Source organism: Oryctolagus cuniculus, chromosome 2 (genome assembly GCF_964237555.1).
Source record: "Oryctolagus cuniculus chromosome 2, mOryCun1.1, whole genome shotgun sequence".
NCBI classification, from domain to species: domain Eukaryota; kingdom Metazoa; phylum Chordata; class Mammalia; order Lagomorpha; family Leporidae; genus Oryctolagus; species Oryctolagus cuniculus.
This window is the reverse complement of record NC_091433.1, coordinates 83,093,634-83,117,288: the sequence shown is the minus strand read 5'-3', so window position 1 is coordinate 83,117,288 and position 23,655 is coordinate 83,093,634. Positions and strand designations below refer to the sequence as shown.

At 40.7% G+C, this 23,655-nt stretch overlaps 1 long non-coding RNA gene across 10 annotated transcripts in view; it reads left to right on the top strand.

Moving 5' to 3' along the window:
- The window catches only part of LOC127490274 (uncharacterized), a 137,850-nt gene that overhangs the window by 16,527 nt on the left and 97,668 nt on the right, over nucleotides 1-23,655 (top strand). For 6 of the 10 annotated variants that reach the window (XR_011386355.1, XR_007918149.2, XR_011386358.1 and 3 more), the window contains 2 exons: nucleotides 8,100-8,228; nucleotides 14,661-14,751. The exons of 2 other annotated variants lie outside the window; for them this stretch is intronic. This is a non-coding gene — a long non-coding RNA (uncharacterized lncRNA). The remainder of the gene's footprint in view (nucleotides 1-8,099; nucleotides 8,229-14,660; nucleotides 14,752-23,655) is intronic. 2 more of the 10 variants (XR_011386356.1, XR_011386353.1) reach the window with 2 other exon arrangements.

The window sequence follows — 23,655 nt, the reverse complement described above, 5'->3', positions numbered from 1 at the left end:
ACTGGCCCCATTGCTTAACTTCTAATCCAGCTCTCTGATAATGTGCCTGGGAAGGCAGTGGAGGATGGCTCAAGTGATTGGGCCCCTGACACTCATGTGGGAGACCTGAATGGAGTTCTGAGCTCCTGGTCTCAGCTTGGCCCAGCCCCAGCTGTTGCAGCCATTTGGGGAGTGAACCAGTGGATGGAAGATCGATTCTCTCTCTCTGTCTGTCTCTCTCTCTGTAACTATGCCTCTCAAATAAATAAAATAAATCTTTTTTTGAGAAAAAAAATGGAAGTTATATGAGATTCAGAGGGGGCTTGGAGGGCAGTAACATGATCAAATCTGTGTTTTATGAAGAGCAATGTTGCAGATAACAGCGTAAACTAGGAAAAGGAGCAATATGAACTAGGAAGAAAAGGTGAAAAGCTCTGATGAAACCTGCCCATGGGTATGGATATGGCCTAAGATATATTCTTGATAGGAGAAAAGAAGAATCTTGAATGGTTACCATTGAGAGAAATAGAGAAAAGGATAGAAAAAAGTAGATTTTCAAAGGAATAAGTACTCCCAATAAATTTTTGCCTGAATTTGAGGTAAATGATAAGGGAAAGTGATTTTACAATGCCTTTTTTTTTTTTCAAAAGATTTATTTATTTATCTGAAATGCAAAGAGTTACAGAGAGGCAGAGAGAGAGAGAGAGAGAGAGAGAGAGAGAGGTCTTCCATTCTCTAGCTCACTCACAAAATGGCTGCAATGGCCAGAGCTGGGTCTATCAGAAGCCAGGAGCCTGGAGCTTCATCCAGGTTTCCCATGTGGGTGCAGAGGCCCAAGGACATGGGCCATCTTCCACTGCTTTCCCTGGTGCATAAGCGGGGAGCTGGATAGGAAGTAGAGCAAGCAGGATTCGAACCGGTGCCCATATGTGATTCCAGACCAGCAGATGGTGGCTTTACCTGCTATGCCACAGTGCTGGCCCTTCATGATGCCTTTTTGTGTTAGTTGGTCATGAGGTCCATCCTGGCTCAAAGACAGCAGGACTAGGAAGGATGTTTGGACAACAGGATACAGTAGGGGATAGCATTGTGGCACAGTGAGTTAAGCTGAGATGCTGGCATCCCATGAGTGCCAGTTTGAGTCCCAGCTGTTCTTCTTCTGATCCAACTACCTAATAATGCACCTGGGAAGGCAGCAGGAGATTGCCAAAGTGCTTGGACCCCTGCCACCATGTGGGAGACCAGGGTAGAGTTTCTGGCTTCTGGCTCTGGCCCGGCCCAGCCCTGACTGTGCAACCAGCAGATGCAAGTTCTTTCTCTCTGTCTCTCTCTTTCTGTAACTCTGCCTTTAAAGTAACTAAATATTTTCTTTAAAAAAGGGAGGATGAAGTAAAGTGGCTGAGCGGGTAATGCAAAAGGATGTAAATACATGAACAAAAAGGGGAATTACAGAAGAATTCAAATAACACAAAATCCCGACACCGGATCCTGAAACCTTCCCAGCTGGCTGTCTTAACTCTCATTTAGCTTCATTTATGCCCAATCTCTGACACTAATCCAATTCTAAAGTCAGGGAGAATTACTAATAAAAAATTTAGGTAACTCAGCATCAAGTCAGCCACACTGCTTATCTTACTCTGACCAAGTAACTGCCTCCATTTCTTGTCCTTTTTCCTTAAGACTCTGACTTGGTTACATTATTCATGCTCATTGTTACTCAAGCTGAAGTCCCTTTGGTCCTTCTTGGACTTTGCATGTTACTCTTGAACCCTAGTATCTACATGGAGACCTTTCAGGGCAGACTAGACTTCTCTGTCCCCATCTTCCTGACTCTTAGCTGACATAGCCGCCTTCCTGTGCATTATTTCTCTAGTTAGGCTTTGGGCAAAAGCTGTTATAATAAAGAGATTCCCCCCTCCAAAGATAGAGAGACTTAAACTACGCTGAAATATAGTGTTTGCATGAAATAAGTCTCAAGGTGAATGATCCAGGCCGACAGAACAGCTCTATGCACTCATTTAGGGACCCAGGCCTGTTTTGTTTCTATTAATACACAATTAGCACTTTCTGAGGTGTTGCTCTTGATCATGGAGTTGAAGCAAAGCCATTACCACATTGACATTCCCGGACACACCCCAAAGTGGGGGACCAGCAATTCTCCTTTAAGCAAGTGAAACAGAATGGGCACATACCATTTTCATCACATTCCATTGGAAGGAAATGGAATTAGTCATATTACCGTGACTAGGCTCAAAGTAGGCTGTGAAAAGTATAGTTGAGTGTTTCCATGCCCAGCTACATAAAAGCGGAAACCAGGACAATTAGCTATCTGCCACATTTGCTCTGGCATTGTGAGCCAGTTTGGGCTCATGCAGCTCATTCATGTCCAAGCATGAATTCAGAACGACAATATTCATTTTAGAAAACCACCAATATGACAGAAATATCACCTTATGCACACCTATCAACATGGTCAGATTTTCTGCTTTCTTTTATTGGTGTGGATTTGTGTGGAGCTACTAAACTCTATACTTCTAGATCTGAAATTTCCAGCATCTGAGTTTCTTTAATGAGTGATAAAAATGGAACACCCAGCACAAGGGTGGTAATTTCATGGTTTATAAGCCACTATTCCTCTCTTTTTGTTCACAGCAATCATTGCTTATGAATAATTATATCCTTTTCCATGGAGTGTGAATACAGCTTCATGATCGTTCGCAACACAGCACTCCAAGGAACCACCAGTAGTCACTGGAAGTTGGTGTTAGAGAGATTAAAGCAGTTAGCTATCCCTGGGTAGTTGAAAACTACTCAAGTTTCAGAAATCATTATGAATTTGTTATTGTTTACTTAAGGCTTTCCCTTGATAGTGATAGAGACACATTGTTTGGGCAAACAATGGGGAAATTCTACATCTTTAAGCAAGAAATACTTCTAATTCTCCAGGCCCTCCTTGCCTAACTCACCTGGTTATGACTAAGTAGCAGAGGTTGGAACACACTGTTGGCAGACAGTACTCCTAGTAAGCTTGTGCTCCAGACATTCACCAGCAGATAGTGTTAAGCGCCCTCGGTTCTGAAGGGCCTACAGATTCACGCCGGCAACAGAAATTACTGGATTTTATTAAAAAAAATGGACTCTCACAGACATTAGAGTTTTTAAATTTTCTGCATCCCAGAAGAATTCTCTCTAAAATTGCATGGAAATCCTCAGCTAAGTCAAGTAATGTATATCACTTGTTGAACTGGCCCCTGTAAATTCTGGACAGGCAAGAAAAGAAATGGAAAAAGCTTCAAAATATAAGCAAAGCAAACCCTGAAATGCTTCAGTAAATCAGCTTATTGTGATGATATTGGAAACAATGAATTTTTAGCTTTTGTCCAAGAATTTTTCTAAAACGCGAATTAGGTCCATTATTGATGCAAAGACTCTTCACTTTAATAATAGAGGAAACATTGTTTTTCAACTCTCATTTCAAAAAAGTAAGACTCTCCGCCACAGATTTTTCAAATTCTTTTACTGGTTTAGCCCTAGACCATACCAGCCACTGAAGATTACTTACTTTCAGGGCAATAGTGTGAAAGAGACATTTCTGTTGTTTTCAAAATGTCATTGTAGACGGGCAGACTGTGATTATAATATCACCTAGGAGCTACCTAGATAATTTTTTTAAACATGTAGAGCAACTTGTGTAGGGTCTTAGGAACTCTATATGAAAGAACAGTTTACGGGAAGGTAGGCAGGAGTAGGAGTAATCTTTGAGATCATCGACCTTCCAGGTGGTTTTTTTTATTTTAATTTTTATTTATTTATTTATTTTTTGACAGGCAGAGTGGACAGTGAGAGAGAGAGAGACAGAGAGAAAGGTCTTCCTTTTGCCGTTGGTTCACCTTCCAATGGCCGCCACGGCTGGTGCGCTGCAGCCGGCACACCGCACTGATCTGATGGCAGGAGCCAGGTGCTTCTCCTGGTCTCCCATGGGGTGCAGGGCCCAAGCACTTGGGCCATCCTCCACTGCACTCCCTGGCCACAGCAGAGAGCTGGCCTGGAAGAGGGGCAACCGGGACAGAATCCGGCGCCCCGACTGGGACTAGAACCCGGTGTGCCGGCACCACAAGGCCGAGGATTAGCCTAGTGAGCTGCGGCGCCGGCCCCCTTCCAGGTTTTTGTTTCCACATAGATGAAGGAACAGTTGAGAGAAAAAATTTAGTGTGAAATATCACCTCCTGTCTTGTCCATGTCATATATTTAAGTGTAAAAGAAAAATGTAAAAGGATATATAGGATACAGAAATATCTATATATTCAAATATATGCATGACATCTTAACTATACATGGAATATCTATGCTTGGAAAGTCTTGGGAAGGAAAACCAAGACTGCTCATAGCATCCCTTTTATATGTTTATAATTTCTCACCATGTTAATATATTATGTGGTCAAAAATTAAATATGAAACAATTTATCATTGCTACATATTTTCAAAAACACCCTATAAGATTTCTTAATAAGTGTCATATATAATTTTTGTATCTTTGAATGAGACTGTGCTCTAAATATTAAGGAATATTGTGGGGGCTAGTGTTGTGGCATAGTGGGTTAAACTGCTGCCTGCAGTACTGGCATCCCATATGGGCAGTGCTTTGAGTCCCAGCTGTTCCACTTCCAATCCAGCTCCCTGCTAGTGTGCCTGGGAAAGTAGGGGAAGATGACCCAAGAACCTGGGCCTATGACACCCATGTAGGAGACCCAGATGAAGCTCCTGGCTCCTGGCTTTGACTTGGTCTAGCTCTGGCTATTATGGCCATTTGTGGAGTGAACCAGCATATGGAAGCTTTGTCTTCTCTCCCTCTCTTTCTCTCTCTCTCTGTAACTCTGCCTTTCAAGTAAATAAATAAATCATTTTTAGAAAATAATATTGTAATTGGACATAAAAATTTTGGACTGACTAGTACTCTTACACAGTGCTTGGACAAAATACTACTCCACTGTCCTCTACCTTGTGAATTATGAGAAGTTTGATATCAGTGTTTTTCTTTGCTAGCTTTTATGATTTTCTCTTTATTCTTGAAGTTGTACATTTATACTATGTGATTGGGCATACATTGCTCTATTTTTATTTTATTTTAATTTATTTTTATTTTTTACTTGGTTCTGGAAGCAAATCAATGGTCTAAAATGTGGGGAGCAACTCAGACTAGACTAAGTTACTGGAATTAAGACTTATTCTATGCATCTGCTCTCCCACAATATGGCGCTGGGAGAGGAGTAAACAACTTCTACACAGCTGCCTCTCGCCAGTTTGATGAGCTGCAGGAGCTGATCCTGCTCCTGATTGGAGGAGAGCAGCGTGCTCGGCATGTGGGTAGCAGAGTTGGGATTGGTGGAAGAGGACTATAAAGGAGGAGAGAGACAACATGCACCAGGAACATCCGGATAACATCTGAGCAGCCCCCAAGAAAGCCGGCCCGCGGAAGTGGGGAAAGTGGCAGGGGGAACCGCCCTTCCACGGAGGTGGAAGGGTCGGCAGCCAACCTGGGAAGGACCAGCAGCAAACCCGGGAAGGGCTGAGCAGACAAAAGAACAGCGCAGGGTCTTGTGTCGTTCCTCTGCAAAGAGGGGGAGCGACACTAAAATTCATGTTTTAATCTAATTTGGAATATTTCCAGCAATTAATATTTTATATATAGCCTAGTACCAATCCTTCTATTCTCTGCTTCTGCAATTTCTATTCAGTACTTTCACTAATAATTTTTGTTTAGTTATAATGAATAAATTAAAATTTATGAATATAGTTAAAATTATATTTTGGATTTTCTATCTATCTTTCATTCTCTTAACTTCTACATTATTTTTTCTCTTTGACTTACTATAGAGGATTCTGGATGGGCATCTTCTTAGGACTATTTTTCAAATCACTAGCTCTTTTTTAAAGATTTTATTTATTTATTTGAAATTTAGAGTTACAGACAGAGAGAGGGAGAGACAGCGAGAGGATTCCATCTGCTGGTTCACTTCCTATATGGCTGCAGCAGCTGGAGCTGGGCCAACCCAAAGCCAGGAGCCAGAACCTTTCTCCAGGTCTCCCACGTGGGTGCAGGGGTCCAAGCACTTGGGCCATCCTCCACTCCTTTCCCATGCCATAAGCAGAGAGCTGGATAGGAAGAAGAGCAGCCATGACAGGAACTGGCACCCATATGAGATGCCAGCGCCATAGGCAGAGACTTAGCCTACTATACCACAGTGCCCACCCATAATTAGCTCTTTTTTTTTTTTTACAAAAAGATTTATTTATTTATTTAAAAGTCAGAATTACAGAGAAAAAAGCAAGTGAGAGAGAGAGCTTCCATCTGCTGCTTGACTCCCCAAGATGGCCACGATGGCCAGGGCTGGGCCAGGCAGAAGCCAGGAGCTTGATCCAGGTCTCCCAAGTGGGTAGCAGGGACCCAAGCACTAGGGCCATCTTCTGCTGCCCTTCCCAGGCCATTAGCAGGAAGATGGATCAGAAATGGAGTAGCCAGGGCAGGAACCAGCATCCACAATGCCAACCACCACTAATTAGCTCTTTTGCAGAATCTAGATTAGAATTTACTTCCCTATTGCAGTTTTAAATTTCAATGGTTAATGTAAGTTTAGTGTTCAAGTTATATAATTGATTTTTGAAATTGGTTCACTGGATTTAGTTTCAAGAGTTTATGTTCTTTTTAAGGTAGTAGTTTTATGTTTGTTTATTTCCTTGAACATACTTAAAGTACTCAAATTTTCCATTAATCTGTTTGATAAAATGAATTTCCTCTTAAATAAATTCCTATTCCAATTACTGATGCAGTGGATTTCTTAGCATCAGAATTCTTCAAGTGTTTTATAATCTCCCCCACCTCTCTCTCTTTCTCTCTCTCTCTCTCTCCTATCTTTCCATTCTCTCCCTTCTTCCTATGGAGTCTCCAAAATGAGCAAAAGAAAGAAGATTTAGGAAAGTTACCAATTTAGGCATAATGTTTCTGTTGCAAGAACCAACAGCTTGGTAGCAAAGTTAGAAGTCTGCCACTGCTGATAATTTTCAGAGGTATATAAATCAATCATCTATCCTTAGCTTCTTGTATACTATTTTTCATATAGCATCTATTAAATATTTATTGAACTAATTTCTTAATAACTTAGTTAAAAGAAAATTATAGGACCACTCAAAATCATAGCATACAAAAGGAAGCTAGAGCCCTATATAAAACATTTAGAGCTGCACAGAAGCATTGAAGGTTATACCATTTCTAGAAGGGAAAAAAATGAAAAAAGGTTACTGAAACTATTAACCCATATCTGAAACTCCCATATACTATCTTAAGACCATAATGGACTAGAGCAAATATAGTCTGGATGTGCTCATTATCACAAAGTCTGGGAATGTGAGCCCCACAGAGAAAAGGTTGACAGCAAGAGAAGAAATTATTAGAGAGGAAGAACTAAGAAGGAAATGCAAAAAGGTTTAACATGAAGAGGGATTTACAAAAGACAAGGTATGTTAATTGGAGATACAGAAACCCTAATAAAAAATGAGGTCAACTGCAAATCCATGCAGAAAATGTATAGACAAGTAGCCAGTCAAGGGTCTGGAGAAATTTAAGAAAGGATAAAACATCGTAAAAACTGTAATACCCTATGTTTTCATAAGAAATTATCTTTTATAAAATATGTCTACTGGCTTCGTCATATTAAAACTTTGCAATGACTCTGTGAAGTAGACTAATTATTATTTAGGTTCAGGAAGAGTAACATTTGAGTATCTTCTTTTTGCTAAAATATTTTGCCTGTTTTTGTTTGTTTGCTTGCTTGTTTGTTTTTGGTGAACATATCTGTTTATTAACAACCAGGCAGGGGCTTTTAAAGGGCAGGTAGAAGGTGTGTAGCTAGTTCAGGGCAACACTAATTAATTTAACTGGAGTCAGAATGCCTGGGTCCAAATCTCAGCTCTTCTGCTTAGGCCAAGAGGCCTTAGGCATGTATCTTAATATGTCTGTTCTGTTTTCTTATGTATATAATGGATCTAAAAATGGTCCTTATGAAGCAGTTGCTGTCTCATAAAAACTCAAAGCTAGATTCACTCTGGACCTCATGCTTTTCTAGAACACTGCATGATGCTTTCTTCGGTCATTGTGGAGATGTGGAAACATTACAATGCTAGTCATAAAGAATAGAAGAATGCTTGATGTATGAAAACAAGCTTGAGAAATCCATTGGGAGGAGAGTCCTCAGGTGAGGTGGCTTCATTAATTAATGGCATTTAAGAGTCTGTGAGAATATTTTAGCTTTGTATCCTTACAGCTTAGTGCAGTATTAGAATACACTGCCAAAAATGACTAGAATTAGAAAAAAATCACCTTTCCTTATAAAGAACAAAAAAATTCTCAATTTGAAAGAGAAAAGACAGTCAACAGATTTCTACACTGAAATGACAGGTATTTTAAAACAGCCATTATTAAAAAATACTTTAACAAGAATTAATAAACACTCTTGGAATAAAGTAGAAAGTCTCAGCAAAGAAGTTGAAGTTCAAAGGGAAAGCCAAATGGCAATGTAATAACTAAAATAAAAAACTCAATGGATGAATTCAAAAGTAAAATGGAGAGACAGAGTAGTTAATATATAGAAAGAATACAAAAATTGTGTGGATACCATATCATTTGGTATACAGTGACAAATATTGCTTCGCTGAATCAAACCATCTAAGTGACAATATACCCCTCTTTTCCATGTTTAAAAGAAAGAAATGGAGCGGGGAACTAGTGAGGCCTCTTGGGGTACTAGTAATTTGTTGCTTTTAATTTGGGTGTTGGTTATGAGTATGTTCAGAAGACAAAAAGCTCATTTGTCTGTATACTTTCTTGGTATGTATACTGTATTCCAATAAAATGTTTAAAAAATAAATATATACTCAAAAATATATAAATTGAAAATAAAAAAATTAAACAAAAATAGCTGTTTTAGAAAGTTATAAAGTAAATATGTACCTAGTGGTATGGTAATGAGGAGAAATAAGGGCTAGACTCAACATAAACAAATCAAGGACAACTTGGGAGAGAAAGCAACATTTGCCTTGGAATTTAAATAATGAATAGGAGTTTGCCGGCAAAGCACAGCGTTGTCCAGGCCATTTTAATATACGGAATCAGTGTGTTCAAAAGAGGCAAGCAAGAGGGTAGTGCCCATTTGGAAGGTGGCAAACAGTTCATTCCAAGTAAGCTCTTTTACTGGGAGAGATCAAAACCAGGTCTTATAACATTGCCATTTCTATGGATGTTCAATGAAGACAATTTTATTTATCCACATCCATGCCATCTTACATTCTTTCCCCCAGATACAAATCACCATGACCTCATGATACAACTTTGAGAAGCAAGTAATGCTTTTGTCTTGTCTTTCTATGCTCATGCCACTGCGCTTCCCTTCTGCTTCTTGTTCGTCCCTTCAAGATCACATGGAAAAAAGAGGATAGAAAAGGCAAGGGAGAAATTCAGTAGGGATAGAGGTAGATTTCAACCATTTATTAAATACTGGGTGAAAGCACCCACTTGAGAAAGACAACTATTGGAAGCATTGATCCTTTGTGATGGACAATATCTAGAGTGTCCATCTGAGGACCAGCCTGCAAGAAATGAGGGATCAAAGACTTTGTTAGAGGCCCTGCCAGGGAGATACTATGTTATGGGAACTCCTCAGATGCTGTGTGAGTTATCACCAGAAGTGTGACACTCATCTCCAGGTCTTCTAACTCCTTCCAGATCATATTCAAATGGCTAGAAGAACTGACCTGCACCTGCAGGAAAAAAAAAAAATTGAAGCTCTTGTTTGTCAGTATGGGCCAAATATTTCATTAATTCATTCACCTATTCATTTACCAAATATTTATTGAACATTCGTGATGTATGAGGAATTCTTCTGTATTGTTGCAATTTTAGCGTATGTGCTGCCAAAGTGAGCACGAGGAATTCTTCTATACACAGGTCCTTTTAAAGCTTAAAATGATATAATTTGCCATAGAAAAATTTCAAAAATTTTACATGTATAAAGGATAGAATTATTCAACAAACTGGAGAAATTGTATGCCAAAAAGTAAAGACAAATGTTTGATATCCTTAAACTACAAAGAAATCATATAATTTTTCAATTGAGAAATCAGCATAATTACTATAAAGTAAGTAACTCATAGATGAAATATAAATGATTTATAAGTATATGAAGTGCTGTTCACAGTCACTATAATCAAAGGAATATGTTCAAATAAAATCTTTTCACTGTTAAATATACACTCTTGCCCAGGAGGAACAAGTATATGAGAAAATAAGTTCAGAGTTTTGGAAAGTCTTTTCTTACTAGGAAATAAAAATCTAAAATTCTTAATGACTTTGTTCTAAAAATGGTACTTCTAAGAATTTGTCATGAAGGCAAGCAAAGAATTAGCTATGTATAGATTTTCATGTAGATATCAGAATAAAAAACTTTAAAGCAACCTAAATTCCTAAGAGTCATTGCTAAAATAAATATCATTACATATACAAATTGAAGTATTATGTAGATACTGAAAGCAATATTTTGAAAAATGACATGATATAACACTGAATTAAAAATAATGAGGTAAGGCCGGCGCCATGGCTCACTAGGCTAATCCTCCGCCTTGCGGCACCGGCACACCGGGTTCTAGTCCCGGTCGGGGCGCCGGATTCTCTCCCGATTGCCCCTCTTCCAGGCCAGCTCTCTTCTATGGCCAGGGAGTGCAGTGGAGGATGGCCCAAGTGCTTGGGCCCTGCACCCTATGGGAGACCAGGAGAAGCACCTGGCTCCTGCCATCGGATCAGCGCGGTGTGCCGGCCACAGCGCGCTGGCCGCGGCGGCCATTGGAGGGTGAACTAATGACAAAAGGAAGACCTTTCTCTCTGTCTCTCTCTCTCACTGTCCACTCTGCCTGCCAAAAAATAAAAATAAAAAAAAAATAATGAGGTAAAAAAGTCAAAATACATGTGTATGAATCTTTTATAAGATTATATGATGTATATTTTTATTTTCCTAATTTTCTAAATTTTCTGCAATTAAACATCTTATACTTTTGTAATTGATAAAGCTATTATAATTTTAATATAGTTATATAGTCATTGATTTGGGAATCATATATAAAATTGCTTTTTCTAAAACTATATTTCAGCAATTGAATGTAATTTCTTTGTAAAATTATTCATTCATAATTATTATATACTCATTCCATAGTAGAATGTCAGCTTTATGAAGTCATGAAATTATTTCTACATTTCTGGTGTAGTTCTGTCCAATAGAACTTTTTACCATAAAAGAAATTTTCTATATCTCTGTTGTCCAGCAAGGTAATACTAGTCACATATAGTGACTTGAAATGTGATCAGTGCAACTGAAAGGCTGAATTTTTTGTTTTATGTCATTTTACTAATTTAAAACATAAATTTATGTAGCTGCATACTGTATTGGATAGTGTAACTATAGAACTCAGAATACTGCCATTCAAATAATTGTACACTTAAGTACAAATAAACACGTTAAGTAGTGTTTGTTATGTGATGATTTGATATCATTTGATGACACTAGAATAAGAACATAGATACAACTTGCTATTATCTGACAGGTATTACTAACATTAAAAGTAGACCAGTTTTGGAATTTGCTGGTCCAGTACTGAAATGAAATAGAAATTGTAGCTGTAGCCGGCGCCGTGGCTCAATAGGCTAATCCTCCACCTTGCGGCACCGGCACACCGGGTTCTAGTCCCAGTCGGGCGCCAGGTTCTGTCCCGGTCGCCCCTCTTCCAGGCCAGCTCTCTGCTGTGGCCCAGGAGTGCAGTGGAGGTTGACCCAAGAACTTGGGCCCTGTACCCCATGGGAGACCAGGAGAAGCACCTGGCTCCTACCATCGGATCAGTGCGGTGCGCCGGCTGTAGCACACCAGCCGCGGCGGCCATTGGAGGGTGAACCAACGGCAAAAGGAAGACCTTTCTCTCTGTCTCTCTCTTTCACTGTCCACTCTGCCTGTCAAAAGAAAAAAAAAATAAATTGTAGCTGTAATGATGATAATAATAGAATTAACACATTTGTGTGGGTACGTGCTGTACACATGTGATTTCAATTAACCCTCCCAACGTCAAGGAGTAACATAATTTCCCCTAATTTAAGCTACAGGTCTAACTTTATAATAGACTAAAATGTATTTAAATGGATTTCCTAAATTGGTCTTGCTATGGACTGAACGTATACCCCCAATTTTCCTATGCTGAAACCCTGATCGCCAGTGTAATGATATTTGCAGATGGGATATTAAGAGACAATTAGACATGAGACTGTGGTTTTCTTAGTTTTTTGTTTTTGTTTTTGTTTTTGTTTTTACAGGCAGAGTGGACAGTGAGAGAGAGAGACAGAGAGAAAGGTTTTCCTTTGCCGTTGGTTCACCATCCAATGGCCGCCGCGGCCAGCGCGCTGCGGCCAGTGCACCACGCTGATCCGAAGACAGGAGCCAGGTGCTTCTCCTGGTCTCCCATGGGGTGCAGGGCCCAAACACTTGGGCCATCCTCCACTGCACTCCCGGGCCACAGCAGAGAGCTGGCCTGGAAGAGGGGCAACCGGGACAGAATCTGGCGCCCTGACCAGGACTAGAACCCAGTGTACCGGCGCCACAGGTGGAGGATTAGCCTATTGAACCGCAGTGCAGGCCTGTGGTTTTCTTTATGGAGATAGTTCCCTTATAGATAAACATATGAAAGTACTTGCTTTCTCACTCTTGGCCCCATGGGAACATCAGAAGAGGGCCCTCACCAGAACCCAACAATGCTGGCATGCCCATGATCAGACTTCCCTGCCTCCAGAGCTAGGAGAAATACATTTCTGTTGCTAAAGCCATTCAAGTTACTGTCTTGCTATGGTAGCTTGAAATAAGCCAGGCCTCAGCTAATGGGAACACAATCAACATAATAGTGTTGTTTTTTAAAATTTCTTTCAAATTTTATGTTTTGATAACATTTTTAAATTTTCATTATACTGTAAGTTTTAATGTTCCACTAACACAAGAGTTCAACAAATAAAACATAAAATGATGAAATTTAAACAGGAAAACAGGCAAGTATTATAGGGAATAACCAAGTGAAAATAATCAAATGAAATTCACTCATATAAAGTAAATTTTAAAATAGTCACAAAATCATTAAAATTGTTGCTGGAAGTGGTTGGAATAGAGGCTCTTGTCTCAAGATAGAATTCAGGCATGAGACAGAGTAGTGGTAAGCAATGTAGCAAGGGTTAATGGGGTAGGGCATCCATCAGGATGGAGGTGCACCTCTACCAATGGATCTGAGAGAGTGTCCAGTCATTCAGACTGGAGTAAGTCACAAAGTTCAATAGAGAGCATGCATTTGACAGGCCACCCAGTGGGCATCTCAGCAAAGTTCTGAAAGAGTCTGCATTCAGACTAGGGATTATATGGGGATGGGGTCCAGTTCCCCCTGTTTCTCCCCCTCCCCTTGTCCTGGACATAGGGTTTGCTGTGTGAAATAAGCGAAATTCCTTCTGAAGTTTTATTACCCAGTGTTACCAGACTGGGCAGCCCACGTGGCGCAGGGTGGAGAGGCTTCTCCTGTGCTTTCCTTGGAGAGAAGGCAGCGACCAATTCTAGCGCTACTGGGGTATGTGCAGGACTTTGCAGTGTCAAATACTGGGCTCTTCCAAGGTGCACTCCTGAGGCAGCTACCTTCTTTGCCACAGGTGCTTAGTTTTCCTTAGGCCATTTTCACACACATAGGCTAATTTCTGCCTTCCTACCTAACAGAATATGGTAGCATATAATACTTATCAATGTTTTTGACAAAGATTTAAAACAAAGATTGACAAAACACTACATTTGCAGCAAAACTGATAAACACAAGCCTTTCTTTCTTTTTATTTTACAAAACATTTTGGCTCCCACATAAAAGGGAGAACATGCGGTATCTGTCTCTCTGTGTCCTGTTTATTTCATACCACATGATGTCCTCTAGTTCCAACCATTCTGATGCGAGTAATAGAATTTCATTTTTTTTATACTCCTGAGTTCTTGAAATTCAGCCAATAAATATTTACATCATGAAACCAAGTGAAAAAGAATGTGTTAGTTTCTAAAGCATTTACTTTCCTCCTCCAGGTGTTCAGAAACCAGTAAAGGAAAAGATATAGGCTATGATTTGAATGCTTCTCCAAATGTCAGGCACTGCTAATATGATAGTCCTTGGAGGTGGGGCCTGTAAGACAGAAGCCAGCTGAATAGGATAAGACCCATATAAAAGAGGCTTCACACAGCTTTGAGCTAGCTCTTGCCACAGGAGGCAGCTTTGGAAGCAGAGAGCAGCCAAAACAGAACAACTGAAAATATAAGTGCCTCATTCCTGGACTTCCTGGCTTCTAGAATTGTGAGAGAATAAATTTCTGTTCTTTATAAACTACCCAGTCTCATGTGTTTTGCTAGAACAGCACAAGTGGGCTAAGCAATAATATAAAAGGTGATAGCAAAGTGTGATGCGCATAAATGTAAATGTATAAGAAGCATCCTGGGAGCTCAGAGACAGATAAGGAAATGTGCATGCATTTGTGGGAAGATGGCAGTGAGGAGGTAGGGGTCCTGATTCTACCCTGTTCTGCTCTGCAGCTCACCCTGGTCCTCACTCATACTGGAAGGCACCTGGTGGTCATGGTCAGAGCTTGAAGAGTTGAGATCCGCATCTGCCATGTGTTACCAGGTGATGTCAGCTGGATGGTTTCAAAGTTTACATAATGGGTTCAAACACCCCTACCTTGTAGATCTCATGGGTTTTCATGAAAGTAAAAAATAAGGCCTTGCCTGTTACAATCCAGTACAAAAAGTAGAGCACTATGCCAGCATCAGGAATGCCTCTGATTTGCTAATCTATACCATCTGAAAGGGGTGGGAAAGTAAGCTTTTATCTTAAAGACCTGGGGTGTCGAGGTGGCAGACCCAGGCATAAATAATGAATGGAGTAGGCTCTCTGGAATGTGTCTAGACTTCAGGGAAATATCTGATCTAGCATCCCAAAGGATCTCATTTGCAAAATGTACTGTCAGGGACTGTGCTGGCACAAGTGGGGTTGCATTACAGAAGCCTGGCTGGAAGATGAAAGATAAGTGGCAGCAAAATGAGCATGCAAAGGTGGTGTCTGGCAGGGCACCGTGGGTACTGGCGTTAGATCTAAATGTGATGTCACCAGCAGTGGATGACAAGTGGCAGGAAAGCAGAGTGGCTGGGAACATTCGAGGAAGAATAGAAATCTGTCAGCTATGAGTTGAATCTCATTAGTTTAGCACCAGAAACAATTTGGCAAACAAAAACCCAAAAACCCAGAGCAGTTAAATGATTTGCTCAAGTCCTCCCAATAAAACCAATAAATAAGAGAGGCTTTCTGACCTAACATCCAGTGATTTCCACCATACCATAGAAAATAAATGTGCATAAAAGGAAATGGGTTTGGCTAATGACTGATTTCATAGGAGGACAAAGTGAAAGTGCAATTTTACAAAAGGAGAATCCAGCCAGGATTGTCAATTAGATTAATTTATGACTCTTAATTGTGATTAATATTCAGAATGTACTCAAGATTTTCAGGGAATTAGATAAGAAAGTAAACATAGATTGGGACTTTACCTGTTGACCTTCAGCTAGACTCATGGATTTTAGACAAGGAGGCGATTGCTTGGCCTTTCCCCAGGCAAGCTCATTTTCCTGGAACAGCTTTGTGTGATGCCTTGAGGCTGCCTTCCTTGTCAAGAGTACTCTGAAAATTTGCCTTGAAACAGGAGTTCCTCTAGCAGCCCTGGGGAACTCGGCATCTCTTGAAATCTTTCTATCAAAGACTGCTTTTGCCTAAAGCTCTGACTACATTACAAAAGGCAAGGGAAGCTAGTAGCAATTACCCAAGTGATTCAAGCAAGAGAAATGAGTTTGGCCTTCATTACCTACCTCTTCAGACCCTTTGCTCTTAGAACAGTGCTTCTCAATTTTTATTGTGCATAGAATCACCAGGGGATCTTGTTAAAATGCAGATTCTAATTCAATAGATTTGATGGAGGGATGGAAATTCTGTATTTCTAATAAGCTCACAGCTCATGCTGAAAAGCTGGTTTGTGAAGGACACATTGAGTAGTGGTCTGGTTTGAATGTGTCCCTGTAAATGTTCACATGTTGGAAATTTAATCCCAAATTTAATCGCAAATTCCTAAGGTGGTAGTATTTGGAAGCGGGGCCTTTGGGAGGTAATTAGGATTAGATGAGGTCGTGAGGGCATGGTCTCCCATGATAGCATTCATGGCTTTGTATGAAGAAGAGAGAGATGAGCCAACAGGCTTTCCTTCTCATGGTGTGATGGCTTCTACCTTGTCATGTGCAGCAGGAAGGCCCTCACCAGATGCTGGTACCTTTGTTATATAGGATTAAGTATCTCAAATTTATTGTTATTCCAAGTTCTTCCCCTCTCCTCTCAGATAAGAATTCAAAGCAGAGGTATAAATTCAGTGCACAAGTGACAGCAGGATTTATTTTAAAGTGAGTGAATATATATTCATGTCTGAGTGTGGGCATCCCCACATGGAGAAATACCTGTCGTGAGTGGGCCAGAGAGTTGCTTAAGAGGATAAAGCATGGGAGGAGGCCAGAGAAGGACCCAAAAACAAGGGTCAGAAGCCAAAAAGCAAAAGGGGGCTGTCCCCATGTGTAAGAGTCACTTTTATGGGTGAACATACAAATGGAGTGGAGTGTATATAGCGTGTTTTAATGTATGTGAGGCTTTCCAGGAGTTCCACAATGCCTCCATGTGGTGCTTAACTTCCACATAGCCATATGGTATCTCCTCTTTCTTGGTCCTGGATGAGACACTGCTGCATCATGGGAAAGCAGGTGTACTGGATTGACAGGTAAGGGATTACAATGCAGAGGACTATGGGAAATAAATCTCTGTTCTTTATAAGTTACCTAGTCTCAGGTACACTATTATAGCAGCAGAAAATGGACTAAGACAATTAGCAAACTTTTTCAGCATCTGCTTACCATGATAATTTGTCCCAAATTTGCTATTTTGGGAGCAGAAGGTTTCAATATTTAGGGCCCATTAAAATCACCTGAGGAACTTGGGAAAAAAAAACAAAACTGTGACTTAGTAGACCTGGATAGCATTCAGAACATTTTTTCCCTAACAGGCATTGTCCTGTTTCTAGCGACTTCAGAGGAAGCACCACAGTGACGCAAGGTATTCACAAGTACTCAATGGGGCCAGTTCCCAAGACTTTGGAATCAATAAGTCATAGCTACTGAGAGATTTCTTTAACTAGAGAAAGGCAACAATGTACAATTAAAGAATTCCCACCCATAGATTCAGTGAAATGAGGTAAGGATGATGGGGCAGCTCTCATGGGCTTCTGCATGGCTGGACAGAGATAAGGCGTGTCCAGTCTTCTCTGATGACACTCTATAGACTTTCATTCTGCAGCATTGGAAATGGGAGAGAAGTTAGGTGTGAGCTAAGGGCAATAAGAGGCCCCTGAGATCCCCGAAAAGGGGCCTTTACAACAGCCCTAGCAAGAAGTCAGAGGACACGTGTAGCCCTACCACCAAAACCAATTCAGTTTGTTTTGTTTTCAGAAACGTTTCTATAGAAACCCACTGGCAAGGTCTCTAGGATTCTGCAGGAAGAGATCATTTAGAGAGATGTGTGGTTTGGGGTAAATTATTGACTATAAAGTAGCAATATAAAAGTGAGTACAATGGATTCTTGGTGAAAGAATGGTTGCCTCTGTTGACTCCTGTGATCACTTTGCTGGGACAGAGAGGAACAACAGGGGTTTGGCTGCCTGTCCTGAACTACAAAAGGACAAAGGGCAAGGGAGAAAACCAAGGTGGGGCTGACAAGGCAATCGCCTAGACCCAGAGGATCCTGGCTGCAGTCCTGGCCCAGCAATGAGGCAGCTTTGGCATCTTGTACCATTCACCACGTAGAATGGCATGAAACTTGATTAAAAATAGTCTCCCCTAGCTTGGGGATTCTGTGCTTTCATAACCACAGCAGTTACTTTCTTCTCTCTTGTGCTGCGAAGCATTGTGGATAGCTGGGTGGGGCTCTTAATAAACACTCACTAAAGAATTCAGTAATGCACGCCGGACAGTTGTGTGTGTAAACTTAATGAGCTGCCTTTCTAATTCCTTTGTGACAAAGCTCTGCATTTCGAAACGCCTTGTACTGAACTTGAGGATGTTTTCTTTTGTTCTCTATGATTTCTGATCCAGTCAAGGCCACAGACTTTGTTAACGCTGATTCCAAAGCTTTGAGGTCTAAAAATACATTGATGAAGCTTGCCTTCAAATGACAATGACCTTTTAATCAATGTATCATGGACAGAGGTTTTTTTGAATAGTCACGTACTTTTGGTTTTGGTTTTGTTCCAAAGTTTTATTAGTAGAATGATAATTCCTGATATCTTTCAATTCTTAGGAGTTTGAATATAGAATATATTTAGACCTCTATAGGGTGACATAAGAAATATGATTCCCAGCAAAAGGCTTATAAAACCCTTATAACTTCCTGAGCTATAGGGGTGATAGGAGTGACCTTTGTTATTCATAATTAACTATTTTAAATTATACCTGAGTTTATGCTAATGAGATAACTCTGGAAGGATGGGCCTTGCCCTATACATTTCATCTGACTGTTCATTTGAATCCCTTAAGAGAAACTGAGAATAGCAGGTGTTTTTCAGACTTCTGAGTACCATTGTAGCAAATTATCAAAACTGAGGAGGGAGTATGGGAATGCCTGATTTGTGGCCAGCTTGGCAGAAGTGTGGGCGATTAAGAGTCCACTGCCTGCCACAAGTCTTCTACCTGTGGGGTCTGTGCCAACTTTAGGTAGCTGGCCTCTGAATTAAACTCAGTTTAGGATAATCTGTGGTTCTGCTGAGAGCTGGAGAATTGTTAGGTGTGTCAGAAGTGTTATTAGCTTAGGGGAAGAGTTTCTTCCTTTAAAAATACTTACTAAAATCACACAAAGGAATTGGTTGGGATCTCTCAAGTGGACTAAACAAGTTACATAGGCAAATGAGTGTTTTAGTCTAAAACTCTGGGATCCCTGGGGAAGGAGCTGGCCAAGTAGAAAGGAGGAATATTTTCCAAACTGTGGCCCCAAGGTGCCTAATTGGTACACATGTCCAGTTCCACCTCTGACTCCAGCAACTCTGAACTCCAGGGAGCTGATTCACCTCCTTGATTTCCAGGTTCCTCAGCTACCAAATAGAATAGGACCAGCCTCCTAGGGAAGATATGCTAATTAAACCACACAATGCACGTGTAATTCCACGGGCCTTGTTCTGAGAGTCCCTGTTAATAAAAGCTGACAAAGATGGAAGTGACAATAGAGGGAAACACCAGCCGAGGAGGAATGGGCTTTAATTAGTTGGCTTTTTTTGTTAGTACAACAAAATACCTGATGCCACTAACTTTGTAAAGAGAAAGGATTTATTTAGTTCATGGTGTTGGAGGTTCAAGTCCCAGATTGGATGATGAGTGTCATGGGAAGCAACTGATGAGGCCAGTGTTTCAGGTGGTGAAAGTTGTGGCATAGTAGGTTAAGACTCTGCCTCCTATACTGGCATCCCATATGGGCACCGGTTCAGGACCGGCTGCTCCACTTCCAATCCAGCTCCCTGTTAATTCACCTGGGAAAGCAGCAGAAGATGGCCCAAAGTCTTTGAGCCCTTGCATCTGTGTGGAAGAAACTGAAGAAGCTCTGGGCTCCTGGCTTTGGTCTGCCCCCACCCTTAGCCATTGAGGCCATTTGGGGAGTGAACCAGCATATGGAAGACCTCTGTTTCTCCCTCTCTTTCTGTCTAACTTTGTCTTTCAAAAGAAAAAGAAAAAAAAAAGAATTCACCAGAGCACATCGAGAGTAGAGCTAGATTTATTGAACACACTACAGAGAAACAACAGGCAAGGAGGTCAGGTAGGGACTGACAGTTGCTGCAACACAGACCGGAGGTATGCACCTGTAGCAGCAGTCCTTTCTTAGGGTAACTGTTGTCATTTGCTTGCACAAGTAGTGGGCAGGACAGCTGTGTGCTGCAATATGGACTACAGTCCATGAAGCATTCTTGTGGCTGCAATATTTCGTCAGTTAGGGTGAGTTCTCTATGGTCCACAAGAAGTTTTCCCAGATAGGTGTGATGTGGGATAGGCAGGTAATCAGTATAGGTCAGCTGAGCGGGAAGTCCCTGCAAGACCCCATATGTAATTCTATCCTACTTGTCAATCATAGCACCCACTTTCCTGATATCCATTTGCCTCATCTAAGACTTAAGTAAGAATGCCATGAAAATTTGGATATTAAGTTCCACATGGAACTGTAGAGCTACCACCCCCTACCTCATAAAAGAGGCCAGCAACTGGGAGAAGCTCACTTTCTATCTGTCTGTCTGTCTCTCTCTCTGTGTGTGTGTGTGTTTTGCAGCAGACCTCATCTGGAGGTGCTGTGCAATGCCCATTCTCTTTCTCCTCTCTTTAGGTAATCTTCTGACCCACTGCCCACCTATGATGGGTATTTCTCATGCATGTATGTATTTTCAGATTCTCACCTTTAGAATAAATCTTATCACTTTGCACAGGTATACATGTATGCACTTGTAATGCTTGTCTTTGTTCAAAGCAAGGTCCTGGAGTGAAATTAATACACATCAGGTGATTTGCATGTCTGGACTGAGCTGGGAAGCCTGCAACCCCTTCATTTTCGGGCACTCCACCAAATGCCCTTGCACCACCTCCCACAGTGAGAGTGGCTTGGAGTGTGGGCAGGTGGAGGACCACATGATGAGACAGGAAGCAGAGAGAGCAGCTGGGCCCAACACCGACTTCTATACCAATCCTTTCACCAGAACTATTTCCCCCAGTGACCAGGATTCCCACGAGGTCTACCTCTTCGACACCAAAACATGATTAAGCTTCTGTTAACTTTCTAGCAATTAACTTGTGACTTTGGGGTTTAAACGTCTACATGGGCTTAGGAACCAAATAATATTCAAGCTATAGTGAACTTGATCTTCCTTCAGTAGGACACATGATGGAGATAAAATCTTGAGCCAAACTTGGCCAGAAATGATGCCTAATTTGGGAATTAATGACCATGAGGTATTTTCTGAAGGTCACTGTTTTTAAATACTTCCAAATCCACCATTCTTTGGGTCTTTCATTTCTCTTAAAACTCTAAGGTTTAGGAACTGCTGGCTGATTATTATGACTTATAAAATTATTCAATAGAAGAAATCAACTGAATACCAGAGAATAAAAGAATGATTCTCAATATTTATTTCTCCAAGTATAAACTACTTGTTTTGAAGCACATAATTATTACAGTTATAATTGGCTATTATCAGGTAGAAAATTGAAAGATGAGAAATGAATTGTAAATGAATGGAAACCCCGTGGATAATTTTTGTTCTTCTGAGTAGTTTCTGCTACTTACTGGCTTTCAGAAAAACAAATCAATAACTATTATTTAGAGCTTCCCTCCAGCTTCCAGCGTGTTAGGGGCCTTTCCTCTCTCGGTGATCCTGTAATTTCATCAATGTGGTATCGTTAGCACTCCACAGTTAGCAATTAACCTTTTTCCAACCAGCTCAGTATAGCTTGAGGAAAAAACTGTCAGTCACATGGAATACGCTCAAATTTCAGCAGTTTAGCTAGTTCTATTTAAGGTAGATGAAACAGCTGTTAAACTTATAGTTACAGCTAGAGTAAGTATTGATTTGTAAGAACCAATTTCCTGTTTTTAAGGCAATCTGAGGAACCAAGGGGATATCTGTATCAGTCATTTTTAATCTTGGAAAGAAGTAAAGTGCTCCTGTTAGGGGCACCATAACATTTTTTTTTTCCAGAGCTCATTACAACGGCTCCTTTTTAGATACCAAGATGCTCATTCGTATTCCACAATCACACCACTGTATTTGTAGGGTTCTTTCACACAATTACTTCAAATGAGCTTCACAACAATGCTGGGAGGTCGCAGTAATTGTGTCCTTTATTCTGATTAGAAAGCAAGGCTCACAGAGGTTAGGTAACCTGTCTTTCCTCCCACAGCAATGAAGTAAAACAAAGCTCAGACCAGTTTTACTAAGTTTATGAGTATTTTGCACAAACACATAGTCTGAGATCCTTGCCCTAGATCTCTAGTGAATTTCTGGATGACCTTGAATGTTGCCTGCCTGGCACTCAGTTTCCTCAACTGTCAAATGAGCTGAAATAACATAGAGTTGGCTCAACGGGATTCATCCATCTGCATGAGATCTCTGACTCCAGGCATCTCCAAATTACTTTGTATCCCAGCAAGAGTGCTTTAGTGTTAATTATTGATGAAGATTGCATCATATTGTCCTATGGTGTGTTTTGTTAGAGTAATGATGTTTTTAGTAATTTGAGCACACTGCACAGCATTTACTTTCTAAGTCTTTGCTGAGTTTTTTGATGAGTTCTTTTTTAAAAGATAGTATCCAAGACCTACAGAATATACTAGTAATTATGTTGGTCATTAATTTCCTCTAAAATCCTATAAAATTTGCTCTTGACATGTGTTACAAGTAATTGGAATGGTTTAAACAGCCCAAAAAATTAAAAGATGGACAGATTAGTTCTTACTCCAGTGAGTAGGAATTTATCCATTTTTTTGTATTAATGTGAATATAAAAATGCCATTGATAAAGAAGATTCCAGAGACTAGCCAACAAATAATGTACGTAGTAGATGAACGCATTCCAAGTAAAGGAAGAAATGCCCATTTTAAATTGTCATGGACTAAATTAAATATAGAATAAAACATAAACTTTTTTTTTTTTTATTTTTTGACAGGCAGAGTGGACAGTGAGAGAGAGAGAGACAGAGAGAAAGGTCTTCCTTTGCCGTTGGTTCACCCTCCAATGGCCGCCGCGGCCAGCGCGATGTGGCCGGCGCACCGCGCTGATCCGATGGCAGGAGCCAGGAGCCAGGTGCTTTTCCTGGTCTCCCATGGGGTGCAGGGCCCAAGCACCTGGGCCATCCTCCACTGCACTCCCGGGCCACAGCAGAGGGCTGGCCTGGAAGAGGGGCAACTGGGACAGAATCCGGCGCCCCGACCGGGACTAGAACCCGGTGTGCCGGCGCCGCTAGGCGGAGGATTAGCCTAGTGAGCCGCGGCGCCGGCCCAAACATAAACTTTTTTAAGAAGATGAACTTTTTGTTTATATAGACAGTTGGTCTCAATGATTAAAATTGAATGCAATCCAGCAAGAAACAAATGATTTTCACAGAGAAAATAGTCTATAAAATAAATTTAAAACCCTAGAGTACATTCTGGGGTTGCCTAGCTCCTCTGAGGAGCTCTGTTGGGAGGCACTTTCTCTTTCGTTATATATTCTACTTGTGGACTGCAAAGACTGAAAAGAGTTGAAAGGAATGGAGGAGATCTGATACACACTAACTGATGAGATTGGGAAACTATTTTCAGTGAAAGGAAAAATCCTGATCAGGGCTTTCCTTGAGTCATTTCTTTAAACCTCCATGTCACTTCTTTTGCAGATTTTAATAATGGTACATAATATAAACTAAAAATGCCATTGTTTTGTAC